The following is a 17836-nucleotide window of genomic DNA, read 5'->3' as shown; positions in this document are numbered from 1 at the left end:
TTGCCCAAGGTTGGGGATTGATTCCTGGGACAGTAAAAGTAGGAGGAGGGGAACTCCCTGCTTTCACTACAGTCCATACCTGTACATATTTCAATTTGTATATGAGGAGATTCTTTGGTCTTACCTGTCCATACCAATAGTTTGTCCCTCCCGGACTTCTAATTTGTTGGTACTATTATGCCAATTAAGTACCAACAAGGTATGTGTGCAGGTAGCTGCACCCACATACCTTGTTTTAAAAAAATAAATAAATAATCCCTGCCCAAGAAGTACGCAAGAGCACACAGTCAGGCAATTGCAAAGTTTTCTGGTTTTGTGCAAATCTAAGGGATCAGAAGGCTATATCTGCAACTAAATCTCTCTCTATATATATTCACACACACACTAAGGGATTTGTCCCTATTGTTTCACATGCCAACCCCTCCCCCCCACACACAAGGACTCCCACACACAAACAGAGCCAGGGGCTCCCAAACATATACACATAGAGACTCCCAATCTCCAACCCCAGGGATTCCCAAACGCACACACACATGACCCAAAACTCCCTCCACTATCAGGCAACTCCCAAAACATCCCCCCCACACCATCAGGCAACTCCCAAAATGTTCCCTTCACCCCTAGGCAACTCCCCAAAGGCCCACACCACCTCCAAGCAACTCCCAAAATGTCCCCCCACCCACAAGAAACCCCCCAAATGTCCCCCACCCTCAGGCAACTCCCCAAAGCCCACCTTCATCCCCAGGCAACTCCATAAAGGCAGAAAAGCATACATTCCATAAAGGCAGAAAAGCATACATAAGTGTAATATCGCAAATACAAACAAGAAAGCAAGCAGGCTTCAAATGGGTAGACCTGGTGGCCTGGTCTACCCATTGAAATGCATAGACTTTCTGGATGCCAGGTCTACCCATTGAAACGCATTGGCTGTTGTGACGCCATGTCTACCCATTGAGGACACATGGGCTTTTCTGCCCCCAGTTCTACCTGTTGAAAGTAATAGGCATTCCTTGCCCTGCATATGAGTGGTTTGCTACAGCGTCCCCACCACCCAGAACCATAGAGACTGGAGAACCATAGAGCAAGAAACTTGTCACCCACCCTCCTTCTCCTTTTCCTTCTCACGGTGAAATGATTTGAAACAAAAACTCCAGTGAGTAGAATGAAATTGACAAAGCTTTCCGGAGGCAGGTGTGAAACCGACCAGCAGCCCCTTTCTTGTTTGTATTTGCAATATTACGCTTAAACTAATGTATGCTTTTCTGCCTTTATGGATATTTAAGGAGATACACAGGCTGGCAATTGCACTTATTTCTTCAAAAAAGCAAGAAACATGTCACCCTCCCTCCTTCTCCCTTTCCTTCCGGTGGCGAAATGATTTGAAACAAAAACCCCAGCCAGTAGAATGAAATTGACAAAGCTTTCGGGAGGCAGGCATGAAACCGACCAGCAGCCCCTTTCTTGTTTGTATTTGCGATATTACGCTTAAACGAATGTATGCTTTTCTGCCTTTATGGATATTTAAGGAGATACACAAGGTGGAAATTGCACTTATTTCTCCAAAAAAGCAAGAAATGTGTCACCCCCCCCTCCTTCTCCCTTTCCTTCCCACAGGCAAAATGATTTGAAACAAAAACCCCAGGGAGTAGAATGAAATTGACAAAGCTTTCCAGAGGCAGGCTGAAACCGACCACCCCCCTCCTTCTCCCTTTCCTTCCGCAGCGAGAACTCCTTTACAGCCATATTGTGCTTCGTTGCAAAGGGGGAGAGGAGCATACGTAATTTTTTTGCTGACCAATTGGTTGATAGGGGGAGGTTTTAGAGGCGGAGCTTGGAAAAAGCGAAAAGAATGTAGAGGTCTTACCGCTGCGTGTGCGGGTGCAAAAAAGCATTTTTTTTAATTGGGAAAGAGCGAACTAAAAGGCAAAGTGAGGACTATCAGATGACAAACCGAATATGGAAACCGTGGATTATCCCGCTCCGTTTGGATAAGCCCGTTGTTGGACCACAATTCCCATCTTTCCTGACCATTGGCAATGCTGGCTGAGGCTGATGGGAGTTGTGGTCCAACAACATCTGGTGGCCCACTAGTTGGGAAAGGCTAGCAGGAAGGGAGAGACAGCAGGAGATCAAAGGATAGGTATTAGCCTAGCAATCAGGAGGTCTCCTCTCTAGCTACGCTTTTTAACCCCATGAAGCCTCAGCCCACAAGCTGGAGTTGAACCACATATTCCAACATTAAGTTCATGTGAAATAAGTGTTTTTCTACGAGGCTGGCAGAAACAGACCTAACCCATCTAGCTCAGGATATGCTTTGCAAAGCAAAATAATTAATTAGGCACAACATTTAGAGAACAAAACACAACCAATGAGAAGAGAAGGGATGAGAGTAGAGCATTTGTCCCTGCATACCATTAAGTGGAGTGAGGTGGCCACCACCATTTTGGGTATCTCTGAAGGTCATCAAATGGTCAGTTGTTTCATCAACAGCAGCAATTTTATTGTAGAAAGGCACACTTTGTATTTTCCACTTCAGGCACCAAAATGCCTTGAGTCAGCCCTAGTCATGCAGAGCAGTACCTCAGAGTCCCAGTGTTGGCTCAAGCAGGACTGAGGTTCAGATGACTCTCCGCTCAGGAAGAGCCCTCAGTACCCCCTTCTCTACTGCCCCAGCCCAAGGATGTGGCTGTCCCATCATCCTCAGACTCTGGGGTTGACTCCCCTGTAGCTCCTCCTCCTGCTCCGCAGCCAGACCTGAGTGTGCGACTGAAGAACCAGCCCTTTAAGGATTGCATACAGGATAGTGACAAACAGGAAGTTACAGAGCCACTGTTTTATCGTAATTGCAAAAAGAAATCAATTATAGATTGTAATATGGTTGCTTTGCAACAATAGGCTCAACAACCCCTGGAGGGCCACAGGTTTCCCACCCCTGCTCTGCACATCTGAACATGCCTCTCTAGCCTTATAGTTATGCCATACAGGCAACATATTCCAGTAAACAGACTACCAAGAGGCCTAGCCAAAGAGCTCTTTCCCAGCAAACCCACAGATAGCAGCAAAACCCAGTGCCTTCTACTGTTTCTGGAGCCCAGGCTCCAGAAGCGTGTCAGATGAGACAGGAATTCCTTCATCATGGTAAGCAAGAGAAAGGGGTGGGGAGAAAGGATCCCAAAGCATTCACTCTGTCTTTCCCTACAGGACTCTGGGGCATGGTGAACATGCTGGAGTTGTCATCCCAATGGCCCCCAACGAGTGGCTGACCAAGGATGACTTCATGACGGTGCTGAATGTCAACCTTCTTGGGACAATTGACGTGAAACTGCACATGCTGCCTCCCATCAGAAGAGCCCAAGGAAGGGTGGTCAATGTGACCAGCATACCCGGAAGGATTGCATTTAGCGGAGGAGGCTACAGGCCTTCAAAATTCGCATTGGAGGCATTCTCTGACAGCCTCAGGTAAATCACTCCCTTGGGTGCCTAACTTCACTCTACTACACTTGCTGTTGCTACAGTAGGGAGGGAAGGATGGTCATTCTTATGGCTGCAATTTGATACATTTTCCCGGATATCTCATATAGAACGCTGTCCTTTTCCTGTACGTCTAGCATTGTATTGCCTTCCAACTGCAGACTGAAGGTGCTGCCAGACTATCGCTATGTTTAGCGGGATTCAATCACATATCGGCAAATTCAGGGTATCCAGTTAGAGCTGATTTGGAGGTCTTGTGCAGCAAACCTACTGTCCGCCTCCCCCCCCCCGGCCTTTTTGTAATAAGGAAAATGGCAGGGAAATGCACCACTGGAAAGTGTGGGACATTGCTTGATGCAATATCATAAAACCTCCCCACAAACAAATCAGAAAGAATGCTCAATAAATAGCTGAGTTTGTCTAATTTCCCCACAAACGTTGTGCAAACCAGGATGCAATAAACCAGCTGTCTGGAAGAAGCCCCACTTAGCACAAAAGCCAACTGAGTGTCAGTAGAAATGGCCTAAGTCAGAGGATGTGACTTTTGGTAAAGCCAGAGTTCTAGCACTTCTCGTGATCAAAAATGAAGCGTTGCTAGTCTCTTGACTAGCAATCTTATGCATGTTTACTTGGAAGTAAATTCCACCAATTTCAATGGGACTTACTCTTCAGTGAGTATGCATACGATTGCAGCCTCGGGTTTCTGTCTGGATTCCCAGGCTGCCTTGTGAATGTTCAAAATATTTTTAAAAGCTAAAAGTGCAATTTACACCATACAGAAATGGTGTCACAATATGGATTTTGGAACTATTTACATAGTCCCTGAGATTGTAGCAGAGGGAGAGAACGGAAGGGAAGCAGGACCACTCTGTCAGCTCTGCTCAGGAAGCTTTTCCTCCATCTCAGCTGCCCATCCAGCAATAGCCATTCCATTAAGGCTGCAGCAGAGGGAGAGAAGGGAAGCAGGGCCACACCATCGGTGCAGGGGAGAGACCAGCAACATTTGTCTCTTCCTGTCCTTAAACTCTTTCCATTCCGGCTGGTCATTACTAAGAACTAATGCCAGAGTTTGCTTTTGTTCTCTTCCTTTCCAGTCCTGTATGAGTTTTTATATGGTCAGCTGTCTCTGCTGTACAAAGTGACTGGCTAGGAGTTTGTACTGAGGGATATGGATGAGTGTGGGCATTATTGGTTGAATAGCATAACATTAATTAATGGGTGTTTGTTAATATAGTGAATTGTATTTGAGTTCTGCTTTTTTTAATTGCTCTGAGAGTCTTTTGAATATAAAGCAATTAACAAATTTGTCTGAATGAAAATGATAAATAAGGGTGCAGTCCCAACCCCCTCTGCACCAGGCTGGGGGAGATTGGATTGACATGAGGTTTCTCTCAGCCTAGCCTTGCTGGCCGGCAACAGCAGAGTGACACCAGTGTCATTCCACTGGCGTTGAGCTCCCCTTTCACGAGCAAGATCCAGGAGCAGCCTGTGGAACCCCCCAAAATGGGGGGTTCCAGGGGTAGGGCTGAGCTGGCTTGGGATCCATTGTATCCCAAGCCAGCCCCCTACTGTCACATGATGGCATCAAGCCCAGTCACCGCACCAACTACAGACTGGCACAGTGATCTGCCTGCTTCGGCCCCAACCACCATTAGGGATGTAAGAAGACATTGTTTTCCGTGCTGTTGTGTATTCATCACAGGCAGCACTGTTTCTGTTGCACTGCAGTTCACCTTCTGACCCAAAACTATGCTTGTCTTAATGTCCACTGTGATGAAATTATGTAAATTACATTGTCATTATATTATCCCACCCCATTCATTTAGATGCAAAGGAAATGCAATGCAAATACATAGTGTTTGCATACCAAAAGCAACAACAGCAAATACTAATCGTTCAGGCTCAGAAGAGGGCAACAAGGATGATCAGGGGACTGGAAACAAAGCCCTATGAGAAGAGACTGAAAGAACTGGGCATGTTTAGCCTGGAGAAGAGAAGACTGAGGGGAGATATGATAGCATTCTTCAAGTACATGAAAGGTTATCACATAGAGAAGGGCCGGGATCTCTTCTCGATTGTCCCAGAGTGCAGGACATGGAATAATGGGCTCAAGTTGCAGGAAGCCAGATTTCGACTGGACATCAAGAAAAACTTCCTAACTGTTAGAGCAGTACGACGATGGAATCAATTACTTAGAGAGGTTGTGGGCTCTCCGACACTGGAGGCATTCAAGAGGCAGCTGGACAGCCATCTGTCGGGAATGCTTTGATTTGGATTCCTGCATTGAGCAGGGGGTTGGACTTGATGGCCTTATAGGCCCCTTCCAACTCTACTATTCTATGATTCTATTCACTGGACTGATTTCCATTCTGGACATGGGATGAATAAGTGAACTTTGGCCATTTCTGCTCCCATTTCCATCGGAATTCTCTGAGATCCCTAGCCACCGTGCATCCTGTTAAGTTAAGCCCCACCAGGCAGCATCCCAGGTTTGGATTGTGCCCAAAATCCCTTTTCCTTTTTGTGTACTACCTTTTAGATTGTAAGCCTGAGGCAGGGGCTGTCTTATTACTGATCTTTATAAACTGCTAGGGAGCCTGGTTTGGCAGGGTAAAAATGCTCTAAGAAATATATGCTTCTATCCATTGCCCAGTAACAGTATACAAAGGGAAAAAAACCACAGTTAATAATAACACTTCATTTGTACATTTTAAATTTCCAAATATTTAATGATTATTAAAATCACTCTGCTGGCTCCCAATATGCATCCTGAGTAACACTTGTTCTTACAGCCGTAAACCATTTTAAAACAACATTCCTGTCTGACTCACATTTAGATTGCCAGTGTATTCTAGAGTTGCCTTGTTCTAGATGCTTAACAAAAGTTTAAGAAGTAGTTAGCAGGAGGGTGCACTTTTGTCTGTAGCTAGTGGACAGTGGAGTAAGAGGAGATTCCAGCTCAAGAGAAATGGAGCATTCTTTTAATTGTTGGTTTTCTTCCTAGGTGTGAACTACGTCCTTTTGGGGTCAGCATCAGTATTATTGAGCCAGGCTGCTTTAACACAAGAATGGCTGAACGTGAAATTGAAAAGCTCCAAAACCTATGGAGCAAAGTGCCTGCTGAGATCAAACAGCTTTATGGGCAGCAATACTGAGACAGCTGTAAGTAAAAACAGCTAGAGACTGAATATCCTGAAGGTTGGAACTGGGGACTGCAGAGTTATCAACTAGCCAGTACTATACTCTGACAAGTAGCCAGAAGTGGTAGAGGGGTGTCAAAAAACAGTAAACTCTAAATCATGCCAGACTTTGCCCATAATCCATCAGCTTCTATCCACGCTCCACCTCCTGCTCCTGGTCAGGAAAATTCCATACTGGTGCTCTCTGGTGTGACCCCAACTAGGGTCCAATAATATATATTTATACTGTTATGCGTTTGCGGGGGTTGGAATGGATGATCCCTGTGAGTCCCCCTCCAACCTCTGATTTGGAGACTTGCGCCTGGGGGGAAAGAAACTCGCTCTGCTGGTCAGATGAATCTCTCCTTTGTTAAACAAATAGAGTGGCCAGGTAGGATAATGGGATTATTGGTTGCCCAGCAACTGGTGAATGGGCCAGGAAGACCCTTTTGTCATTGAAACTCTTCTGGAGAGCATCCCCCCCCTTCCTGGAGCCCAGGAGAGGCTTGTAGTTTTAGTTGTGTCTGGAGAATGCTTGGAGACTGGAGGCAGGCAGAGAGACTGGCTCTCTGCGCCATGGCATTTGGGGTGCCTCCCGTAACACTGATGGAAAAGCTGGATATTGTACTGCTGATGCCTTGAACCCCTCCAACCTAAGCTCAGGTTGGAAAGTGTGTAAATAAATAAACCATATTTCATAAAGACACCGCAGTCTCCGCTGACCTTCTTCCCAAAGGAAACCAAACCCTGGATGAGCACAGGGACCCCAGAAATCTCACCGCTCGAAGATAGGGGAGGTGCGCAACAATATATATGTATAATTGGCAAGCTAAGAGTTTCTCTGGGGAGTTTTTCGGCTGATAAGGCTGGTGCTCCTGTCGAAGCCCTGGTGGAACTGTGGAATGCAGAAATGACCCGGGCGGTTGACACGATCGCCCCTGTGCGCCCTCTTCGGTGTAGAGCTCATGCAGATCCATGGTCTACTTTGGAGCTGAGAGTGATGAAACAGCATAGAAGACGGCTTGAGTGCAGATGGAGGCGAACTCCTGATGGATGCAATGATGCACTGGTAAGTGCCTACACTAAGCTGTATTTAGAGGCAGTGAGGGCAGCAAAGAAGCAACATTTTGCTGCTACCATTAAATCATCGATCTGCCGTCCAGCGGAGCTTTTTAAAATTGTCCGAGGGCTATTACATTCTGGCCCTATGGACATAGTGGAGTCATCGCAGGCGCGCTGTAATGAATTTGCTAGGCACTTCCAGGATAAAATCTCTTGCATCCGCCAGGACTTAGACTCCAAGGTTGTAGCAGTAGAATCGAATGAGGTGTCCAGCGCACAGTCTCGTCCTAATTTTTTGGATGAGTTTCAGTTGGTACAGCTTGAGGACGTTGACAAGGTGCTTGGACTGGTGCGTGCGACCACTTCTAAGTTGGATCCTTGCCCTTCTTGGCTAATAAAAGCTAGCAGGAATGGAACAGCCGGCTGGGCCAGGGCAGTGATTAACGCTTCACTGTGGGAAGGAGTGGTCCCTGGCCTCCTGAAAGAGGCGATTGTAAGACCACTCCTGAAGAAAACGTCCCTGGACCCAGAAAACCTTAATAACTATAGGCCGGTAGCTAACGTTCCATTCCTTGGCAAGGTCCTGGAACGAGTGGTTGCCAACCAGCTCCAGACACTCTTGGATGACACCGATTATCTGGACCCATTTCAGTCGGGTTTTAGACCCGGTTTTGGCACGGAGACAGCCTTGGTCGCCCTGTATGATGACCTCTGTCGGGAGACAGACAGGGGGAGTGTGACCCTGTTGATTCTCCTTGATCTCTCAGCGGCTTTCGATACCATCGGCCATGGTATCCTTCTGGGATGACTCACTGATTTGGGAGTGGGCGGTACTGTATGGCAATGGTTCCGCTCCTACCTGATGGGTCGTCTCCAGAGGGTAGTGCTTGGGGAGCATTGCTCGGCACCCTGGGATCTCCAGTATGGGGTCCCGCAGGGGTCAGTTCTGTCCCCCATGCTTTTTAATATCTATATGAAGCCGCTGGGTGTGGTCATTAGGAGCTTTGGAGTGCGTTGCCATCAGTACGCTGATGACACGCAGCTCTATTTCTCCTTTTCATCTTCTCCAGGTGAGTCTGTCAGCGTGCTGAACCAATGTCTAGCTGCGACAATGGACTGGATGAGAGCTAACAAACTGAGGCTTAATCCAGACAAGACTGAGATGCTGCTGGTGGGGGGTTCTCCTGACAGGATGGGGGATGTTCGACCTGTTCTGGAGGGGGTTGCACTCCCCCTGAAGGAACAGGTTCATAGCTTGGGAGTTCTTTTAGATCCATCCCTGTCACTTGAAGCTCAGATAGCCTCGGTGGCATGGGGTGCTTTTTACCAACTTCGGCTGGTGGCCCAGCTACGCCCCTATGTGGACAGAGAGAACCTCGCTTCAGTAGTTCATGCGGTGGTAACCTCGAAATTAGATTACTGCAATGCGCTCTACGTGGGGCTGCCTATGAAGATGGTTCGGAAACTGCAGCTTGTGCAGAATGCAGCTGCCAGACTGCTCACGGGGACCAGACGGTTCGACCACATAACACCGATTCTGGCCCGCTTGCACTGGCTGCCTATTTGTTTCTGGGCCCGGTTCAAAGTGCTGGTTCTGACCTACAAAGCCTTACACGGCACAGGACCACAATACCTGTTGGAACGACTCCCCCGTTACGAACCTGCCCGTACACTACGCTCATCATCAAAGACCCTCCTCCGAGTTCCTACTTATAGGGAAGCTCAGAGGGTGGCAACGCGGAAAAAGGCTTTTTCTGTGGTGGCCCCCGAACTGTGGAACGATCTCCCAGAGGAGATACACCTGGCGCCAACGTTACTATCTTTCCGGTGCCAGGTTAAAACTTTTCTCTTCACCCAGGCTTTTTAACATGTTTGTATGTGCTGATATTGTTTTAATTTTTAACATTTTAAACTTTTAATGTGTTTATATTGTTACATGTTTCTTGTATTTTTGATGTTTCTTGTCTTGTGAACCGCCCAGAGAGCTTCGGCTATGGGGCGGTCTATAAGTTTAATGAAATAAATAAATAAAAATAGGAATGGGCCAGACACTGTGGAACTGCAGGGTGAAATTTCTCAATCTCATCATGATCACAGCTACTCCACTGAGCCTCCTGAGGGAACATTGTACACATGCTTAAAATATGAGAGGCCCTTCCAAGCATGGTGAACCAAGGTATTGCCCATCACTTCTTCCTGCTTCTCCAAATGCCAGCTGGAGCCCAGCGCCAGACATTATCTCAAGTTAATCCTCGTATGGACTTTGAGCAGGTTTACCCATCGCTAATTGTAACGTTTGCTGCTGTCCACAGGATACTGGTGTAGGTGAAGAATCTGGTAACGCAGCATCTGGTAATGCTGGGTTTGGGATTTTTTGCCCATTTCTCTAGTTTGGTTATCATCAGAAACTGGCAAAATATGGTGGCTCAAGTGTCCTTATATTATTGTTATTGTTGTTGTTATTTCATTTATATCCCGCCCTTCCTCCCAGCAGGAGCCCAGGTGCTAATGCTCTCTACTGGCTATTCATGGAGAGTAATGACAAGCACAGGGACAGGAGAGGAGCTCTCTAGGAGAGTTTCCTTCTTGCCGCTTGTCAGGGCTGGTAGCATCCAGGTGGCACAAATGGGCACAAGTGTTGCCTCCTTGCAGCTGTTCCCTCATCAGACATAGGCAAATAGGAAGCTGCCTCATACTGAATCAGACCACTGGCATTGTCTGCAGTGACTACCAGCAGTTCTCCTGAGTTTCAGATGAAGGACATTCCCAGCCCTACCTGGAGATGCCAGGGATTGAACCTGGGAATTTCTTTGTGCAAAGTAGATGCTCTACAACTGAGTTATGGCCCTTTCCCAAAACTTTTTCTGCTTCTTCCATCTGTGCCACTGCTGGAGTTGTGACATCCTCCACCTCTCTTTCCCCAGTGTGCATGTGAAGCTTCTGCCCACCCACCCACCCATCTGCCAATAGCCAATTTATAAAGAATGGAGGGGTGCAAGGAGCTAGCCAATCACCTGTAGTAATGGAGAGGCTCAGGGGTATGGCAAGGGGGTATGCAGATCTGGAGCCAGCCCTGACTATTGGGGATAACTGCAGAAGTTTAATGGAGAGGAGGGAAATGGGTGCTCACTTTTCTCTCAATCGCAGCCACCACTCAAGCCCTACAAAGGCAAAAGATGTGAAATTGGCTGGATCAGATTGCAAGAAGCTTCTGGTCTAGCCACATTTACTTCTATAGAAAACTACACTCTTTTAGAAAAAAACTTTTAAAAGGGCTGTGTGACTACACATATGGGTATGTGAAGATGCACCATCCTTTCAAGTGTGCGTGTGTGTTGCTGAACTAAACAGAAACACTTTCAAAATTATTATGTTTGGTATGTACGAGGGTACACCCATATGGATCCCCTTCAATAGGGGCCTGCCACACTCATTCCAAAACATACTTGTATCTGCTGCAGAAAGTACTAGGAAAACGGCAAACCTGGTTGGACCAGAGACTGCAGTAGAACTTTAAAAAAGAAGCCTGTCAGGCTTGTTTCCAAATGTAGATCAATGGTCACCATTGACAAAATTTGGGGGAATGCGCTAGCTCAGTGGTAGAGCACAGGCATTCAAACAAAAGGTCACAGGTTCAGTCCTTGGCAACTGCTGGTAGGGAATGGAAAGCCCTTTCTGTGCCCCCACAGAACTGCAGACAGAATAGGTAACACAAACCTAGATGGACCAAGAGATTCAAGAGAAGGAAATCAATAGCATTCACTGGCAATAATGGCCGAAATACATTATGCATGATAGAGAGGCAAGCTCTGGTGCTGGAAGAAGTTTATTAAAAGTTCAACACGTTTCAGAACTGGTCCTTCGTCAGGAGCTACAAACATTAAAACAAACTCAAATCACTATAGTGAAGCCAACACTGTGGTCTTGAACATAAACAAAATATTTTAGAGACCACACTTCATATGACTCATTTAACAAACAGTTAAAAGATATTTTTTAAAGAAACTTTGTTTAAAAAAGTTGTCATGTGTTATCCTAGAACTTTGATATGATACTGACAACTTAGAGAGCTATAATATGTGACTCATAAGAACATAAGAAGAGCCTGCTGGATCAGGCCAGTGGCCCATCTAGTCCAGCATCCTGTTCTCACAGTGGCCAACCAGGTGCCTGGGGGAAGCCCGCAAGCAGGACCCGAGTGCAAGAACACTCTCCCCTCCTGAGGCTTCCGGCAACTGGTTTTCAGAAGCATGCTGCCTCTGACTAGGGTGGCAGAGCACAGCCATCACGGCTAGTAGCCATTGATAGCCCTGTCCTCCATGATTTTGTCTAATCTTCTTTTAAAGCCATTCAAGCTGGTGGCCATTACTGCATCTTGTGGGAGCAAATTCCATAGTTTAACTATGCGCTGAGTAAAGAAGTACTGTCCTGAATCTTCCAACATTAAGAACATAAGAACATAAGAAGAGCCTGCTGGATCAGGCCAGTGGCCCATCTAGTCCAGCATCCTGTTCTCACAGTGGCTAACCAGGTGCCTGGGGGAAACCCACAAGCAGGACCCGAGTGCAAGAACACTCTCCCCTCCTGAGGCTTCCGGCAACTGGTTTTCAGAAGCATGCTGCCTCTGACTAGGGTGGCAGAGCGCAGCCATCATGGCTAGTAGCCATTGATAGCCCTGTCCTCCATGAATTTGTCTAATCTTCTTTTAAAGCCGTCCAAGCTGGTGGCCATTACTGCATCTTGTGGGAGCAAATTCCATAGTTTAACTATGCGCTGAGTCAAGAAGTACTTCCTTTTGTCTGTCCTGAATCTTCCAACATTCAGAAGAGGCAGAATCTTATACTGGTCTGGCAAAATAGCTTAAACATAACACTTCCGACCCTCCCCCGGGAGAACAGAAGGGAATAGCCCTGTACTGACCTGTGAGGATCTGTTTATCTTTCCTTTGTCAGGCAATGCACATTCTCTAAAACAGGCCCACACTGCATACAAACTGAACTCAAATGCTGATAGTATATATAAGATGTGTGTAAATCAGCTCAGCTGTGCAACGGCTGTGCTTGTCACTAGTACTGTTCCGGCTGACACTTACAGTGACTGACTGACAGATACATAAGTTACAGAAAATCAGCAAAATTTCAAGAATACCCTTGGTTATGATGTTCTTTAAAACTCAGAGAAATCCAACTCCTCATTTAACCCTAGAGGTACCAAACTTTTCAAAGAAATGATCCAAAATGCCTCTCTCCAGGCCCGGCCTCCAAGAGGTCTTCTGTATCTTTAAAAATTGTGCAGGGGGGAGGGAGAATCCCACCTTGTGGTTTTTCCCATTACAGTGTTGCAAGAACACCTGCACTTGGCTGACTTTCTCTTCTCCTAAAGATATAGGATCAGTCTCAGGCCTGAGCCTGGCAACCCTACCCCTGACCAACTTCACTCTAGCTGTAGCCCATTCTTATCAACTACCCATCTATTTCCGTGTATGACCTACAGTGAGCTGCTGCTGCCCTCTAGTGGGCAAGAATTAACTCAGCTTTGAGATAACCAGCAACACCTGTACTGCTTTTGCTCAAATGCTGGAGCAATCACTAATTATTCCTAACAATCTGAAGGAGAGGAGGATTAGAATGGGTATGTAGTAGGGTTGCCAGGTTCTTGGCCTGAGACTGATCCTGTATCTTTAGGAGAAGAGAAAGTCAGCCAAGTGCAGGTGTTCTTGCAACGCTGTAATGAGAAAAACCACAAGGTGGAATTCTCCCTTCCCCCTGCACAACTTTTAAAGATACAGAAGACTTCTTGGTTGCTAGGCCTGGCCTCCCATGGCTAAATTCAGACAGACATTTTTCACCAGGATCTTTTTCTTTTTGACTTGGGAGGCATTTATAAAATGATTAAAATGTGATGAGCTGTTGAGTGCCTACTTCTGTTTTCAGTTTAACATATTTAGAAAGTTGAGCTAGAGTTCTCTTAACATTCCGGCAATCCTCAGCAAACCATTAGAAGGATGGGTCAGAATTCTGATATGGGATACAAGGTGCAATTAGAAAAAGTTTCAAGCCACCTACTGTCTGTTGATGCATGCTTAAGGGAAGAGATTCTCCCAAAAGACGAGAACAAAATAATATTAATTATCTAGTAAAATTAATCAGACTATCTCAGTCTTTTGATCCCAAGACTTTGTCCATTCCAGTTCTGTAGATAGGCTGGCTGAGGTCCAGCAGTATTGAAATCTAAGAAAAGTATAAGATGAGAGTGATCGCTTTCTATATGATCCAAAATTTTATGTTATTGAAACAAGCAAAGAAGGGCTAACAATAAAATAATCAATAACCCTCGCCCCCCTCCCCGAGTTACCAATGTATGTGAAGTTGCCCCTGGACTAGTCCCAGGGGCTACCATTTATTAGCAAGATTAAGAAAGTTTTTAAAAAGTGTATCATTACGCTTAGTATTCCATCCTGCCACATTGCAAGAAAGAAAATTTAGTCATGGCTTGGAAGCAGTACTATCAAGAATGCCCTCTGAATAAAAAAGGAAAGTATGGCTGTTATCCGTTAGCAGCTCCAGGATTTGTCATTGCTGAATTAGCAGCAGCACCAGAATTGTGACCCAAGTTCACTCTGGTCAGCGTATCATGGAGCCTGTCAGCTCTACACTGCGTTAGCAGTGCCGGGGGGGGGCTGGAAATTCCTGGGTGGTTGGCAGGGAAGCAAAGTCCTTAGCCGGCAGTCTGGTCATAAATCTGCCAGGTCTAGGAGGAGGGGAGCTGATAAGGGCCAGGCTTGTCCGAAGCGTACTTGCCGAGTCAGGAGTCCAGAAGTGAGGTCAGTAGAGGTCCGGGATCAAGTGCCAAGGGGTCAGTCCGAAAGAGGGTGCCAGGAAACTAGGAACACACAAGCCACGCCTGACGTTGCAGTCAGCAACAAGCTGCAGCCAAGGTGTGCCTTATAAAGAGCAAGGTTGACAGCAGGTGTGAGTCCTCAGTGTTTGGGCCTTAAGGAGACAGGCCTGCCTGTCTTCTGCCTGACCTTCTGCTGTCTACGTTCTGCAGGTGAGGGGGGAGTATCCTGTTCACTGTCTGTGTCTGGCTGCAGGGACTCTGCTGTCCCTGGGGTGCTCTGCAGCTGAGGGGGAGAAGGAGCTGGATTCTCAGGAGGCTCCTCCATGTCTCCTTCTGAGTCTGCTGCTCCTGGGTCTGCTGCTGTTACTCCCGAGTCATCCTCATCTGAGGAGTCCTCTGACGGGGCCATGACACCATCCACCGCCCCACGACCAACCCTCTGCCTCCCGCCGGGGCCCGGCTTATCCGGGTAGCGCTGGTGGAAGCGCCGGACCAGACGAGGGGCATGCACCTGCGTCGCCTCTTCCCACGAACGTTCCTCAGGGCCGTACCCCTGCCAGTCTATGAGGTACTGGAGGCGGCCCCGATGCCTCCGGGAGTCCAGGATCTGCGCCACTTCCCCATTGACTTGTATTGGTGGTGGGGGCCGTGGTTGACTACCCAAGGGGTGAGGCGGGAGAGCGGGAGTAAGCAGTGATCTATGGAAGACAGGGTGAATGCGGAAGGAGGCAGGGAGTTGGAGCCGGAACGCCACCGGGTTAATTTGCTGGGTGATCCGGAAGGGACCTACGTTCCGAGCCTCCAGCTTGTGAGACGGCCGTTGCGAACGCAGGAATTTGGTCGAGAGCCATACCCGGTCGCCTACCTTCAGCGGCGGGCCTGGTTGGCGGTCTTCCACTCATCGCCCTCCCGCATACGCACCAGGTTGTAGGCCCCTCGCAGGTCTAGTTTGGTGAAAATGCGAGCGCCCCGCAGCCGCTCTAACAGTTCTGGGATCAGGGGCAAAGGGTAGCGATTCCGAACTGTAATCTGGTTGAGGGCGCGGTAGTCATTGCACAGCCGGAGTTCCCCACATTTCTTTTTGACAAAGAGGACGGGGCGGCTGCAGGGGACGGGGAAGGGCGAATGAACCCTCGGCGCAGGTTCTTGTCTAGGAACTCTCTGAGGGCTGCCAGTTCGGGTTCTGACAGGGAGTAAAGCCAGCCCACGGGAATCTTGGCTCCGGGTAGCAGATCAATGGGACAGTTGTAAGGACGATGGGGCGGCAACTGGTCTGCCTCTTGGTTCCCAAACACATCCGCGAACTCCCGGTACTGCTCCGGTAAGGCCTCGAGCGCGGAGCTTGCCTCCCGGGTCATCAGGATGTGCTCCTTTGGCCTCCAGCAGGTGGCTTGGCAATAGGGGGATCCGAGGGTCAGCCGGCCCGTGGACCACTGGATGATGGGGTCGTGCCGCTGGAGCCATGCCAGGCCCAGCACGACCGGGAAGTGGGGTGCGGCAGCCAGGTAGAACTGGAGACTTTCCTGGTGCTCCCCCAGGGCCACGTCAAGCGGCACTGTCTCCTGTACTACAGGGCCCGAGGCGAGAAGCCGGCCATCAATAGTCTCCACCAGGAGGGGGCGGTGAATGGGTTGACTAGGAACCCGGTGGAGCTTGGCAAAGGACACGTCCATAAAATTGCTGGTGGATCCCGAGTCCAGCATGGCGGGTACTTGTAGGGTCCCCCTTCCGGGGACTGTCAGTGCGATCAACACGGTCAGATGCTTGGGCGGTGAGGAACTGAGGTGGCAGGCCCCTTGAACCACGAGGTTGCCCCGGCTCAGGGGCCTGTGAAGGCCAGGGCATGGACGTTTCCCGAGGCAGGGGCTGTGGGTCGTTTTGTGGAACACTGGGCTGCAAAATGTCCCGGGGCCCCGCAATACAGGCAGAGGCCTTGTTGCCGGCGTCAGCAGCTTTTCGGCCGCAGAGAGATGTGGCCGAGCCCCTCCCAGCTGCATCGGTTCTGCCGGGGGTGTAGGGTCCTTGCCGACGGGCTCCGAGGGCCCAGCCACTGGGGCTGATGCTCTGTAGACTGGCCGGGGTCGGTTGGCAGCACGCCTGCTTTCCAGCCTCCTGTCAATCTGGAGACACAGGCGTATGAGGGCATGCAGGGTTCCAGGGCGCTCCACCCTAGCTAGCTCATCCAGAAGCTCATCCGACAACCCCTCCTGAAATTGGTCCATGAGAGCTGCTTCGTTCCAGCCCAGGTTTTGTTGTAATAAACGAAAGTCTGTTACATATTCCCCCAAGGGGCGTCGGCCTTGCCGCAGCCGGCGTATGCGGCGGTTGGCTGTAGCTGATTGGACTGGGTCCTCGAACATAGCCTTCAGTTCTCTGGTGAAGGTGGCTAAGTCGTTGAGCACGGGGCTCCGCTCGAGGAGTAGGGGCGTGGCCCATCTAGCTGCGGCCCCGGTGCACAGGTTAATCAAGAATCCCACCCGGGTCTTATCATCTGGGAAGGCCTCTGGTCGTAACTCCATGAAAAGCTGGGCCTGGGCCAAGAAGGCTGGGAGCTGGTCGGAAGCCCCAGTAAATTTCTCTGGGAGAGTCACAGGGCACTTGGATCTCCCTGTAGGGAGAGGGGGTGGGGCTGCTGCTAGCTGGGTTTGCAAGCCTTGGACGGCAACAACAGCTGGTCTACTTGTGAGCGCAGGAGCAAGTTTTCCTGCTGGAGTTGCTCCATGGTCAGCACTTCCCTCACTCCCTCATTTGCCTGCTTTGTTTGGGCTGACTGCAAACTGTCAGCTCTACACTGCGTCAGCAGTGCCGGGGAGGGGGGGCTGGAAATTCCTGGGTGGTTGGCAGGGAAGCAAAGTCCTTAGCCGGCAGTCTGGTCATAAATCTGCCAGGTCTAGGAGGAGGGCAGCTGATAAGGGCCAGGCTTGTCCGAAGCATACTTGCCGAGTCAGGAGTCCAGAAGTGAGGTCAGTAGAGGTCCGGGATCAAGTGCCAAGGGGTCAGTCCGAAAGAGGGTGCCAGGAAACTAGGAACACACAAGCCACGCCTGACGTTGCAGTCAGCAACAAGCTGCAGCCAAGGTGTGCCTTATAAAGAGCAAGGTTGACAGCAAGTGTGAGTCCTCAGCGTTTGGGCCTTAAGGAGACAGGCCTGCCTCTCTTCTGCCTGACCTTCTGCTGTCTACGTTCTGCAGGTGAGGGGGGAGTATCCTGTTCACTGTCTGTGTCTGGCTGCAGGGACTCTGCTGTATGTGGGCTGCTCTGCAGCTGAGGGGGAGAAGGAGCTGG

The 17836-nt window shown here is 48.9% G+C and overlaps 1 pseudogene; it reads left to right on the top strand.

Moving 5' to 3' along the window:
* The first annotated feature begins 177 nt into the window (after positions 1 to 177).
* On the top strand, positions 178 to 6626 carry LOC133382300 (short-chain dehydrogenase/reductase family 9C member 7-like; annotated as a pseudogene).
* Positions 6627 to 17836: the final 11210 nt, after the last annotated feature.

This window comes from Rhineura floridana, chromosome 3, assembly GCF_030035675.1.
Source record: "Rhineura floridana isolate rRhiFlo1 chromosome 3, rRhiFlo1.hap2, whole genome shotgun sequence".
NCBI lineage: Eukaryota > Metazoa > Chordata > Lepidosauria > Squamata > Rhineuridae > Rhineura > Rhineura floridana.
This window is presented reverse-complemented; position numbering and strand designations above follow the sequence as displayed.